Source organism: Mus pahari, chromosome 5 (genome assembly GCF_900095145.1).
Source record: "Mus pahari chromosome 5, PAHARI_EIJ_v1.1, whole genome shotgun sequence".
Taxonomy (NCBI): domain Eukaryota; kingdom Metazoa; phylum Chordata; class Mammalia; order Rodentia; family Muridae; genus Mus; species Mus pahari.
The window spans coordinates 80,285,948-80,287,467 of record NC_034594.1 but is presented as its reverse complement, the minus strand read 5'-3'; positions in this window follow the sequence as shown (position 1 = coordinate 80,287,467).

The following is a 1,520-nucleotide window of genomic DNA, read 5'->3' as shown; positions in this document are numbered from 1 at the left end:
GTTTCTCTGTGTAGCCCTGGGGGTCCTGGAACTCACTCTGTAGACCAAGATGGCCTCGAACTCAGAATTTTGTCTGTCTCTGCCTCCCAAGTGCTGGGATTAAAGGTGTGCACCACCATGCCCGGCGAGACTTATCCATTATTATCTGTTTATTTACATTATCCTATTTAGATAAACCTAGATTTATCACTTCCTTGCAAGTGCATAGTCACAAATGTAGGTTCTGGTCATAGAAAGTATTGAGTCTTTATTTTAGTTGCTGTGTTAAATATAAAAATAATATTAAATTATTTTTGTTTGTTTTATTAGATATTTTCTTTATTTACATTTCAAATGTTATCCCCTTTCCTAGTTTCACTTCAGAAAATGACCTATCCTCTCCCCTCTCTCCCTGCTGCCTAACCTACAACTCCTGCTTTCTTGCCTAGGCATTCCCCTATACTGGGGTATAGAACCTTCACAGGACCAAGGGCCTCTCCTCCCATTGATAACCAACTAGGCCATCCTCTCCTACATATGCAGCTAGAGCCAAGAGTCCCTCCATGTGTTTTCTTTAATTGGTGGTTTAGTCCCAGGGAGCTCTGGGGTTACTGGTTAGTTCATATTGTTGTTGCTCCTATGGGGCTGCAAATCCCCTCAGCTACTTGGGTACTTTCTCTAGCTCCTTCATTGGGGACCCTGTGTTCCATCTAATGGATGGCTGTGAGCATCCACTTCTGTATTAGTCAGGCACTTGCAGAGCCTCCAGAAGACAGCTATATCAGGCTCCTTTCAGCAAGCTTTTGTTGGCATCTGGAATAGTGTCTGGGTTTGGCAGTTATTTAGGAGATGGAACTCCAGATGTATCAGTTTCTGGATGGTCATTTGTTCAGTATCTGCTCTGAACTTTATCTCTGTAACTCCTTCCGTGGATATTTTGTTCCCCCTTCTAAGAAAGTTCAAGGTATCCACAGTGTGGTCTACTTTATTTTCATATGTTTTAAAAAATATATCTATCTTGGGTCTTCTGAGCTTCTGGGCTAATTTCAGTGGGTGGATATCATGTGTGTTCTTTAGTGGTTGGGTTACCTCACTTTCGATAATATCACCAGATCTATCCATTTGTCTAAGAGCTTCCTGAATTCACTGTTTTTAATATCTGAGCAGTACTCCATTGTGTAAATATACCACATTTTCTATATCCATTCCTATGTTGAGGGACATCTGAGTTCTTTCCAGCTTCTTGCTATTTAAGGTTGCTATGAATATAGTGGAGCATGTGTCCTTATGACAAGTGGGAGTATCTTCTGGGTATGTGCACAGGAGTGGTATTGCTGGATCTTCCAGTTGTACTATGTCCAATTTTCTGAGAAACTGCCAAATTGATTTCCAGAGTAATTGTACTGGCTTGAAATCCAATCAGCAATGGAATAGTGTTCTTTAAGGTAAAGGACATTGTAAATAAGACAAAACTGCAACCAACAGACTGGAAAAAGACCTTTACCAATCCTAAATCTGATAGGGGACTAATAGCCAATATA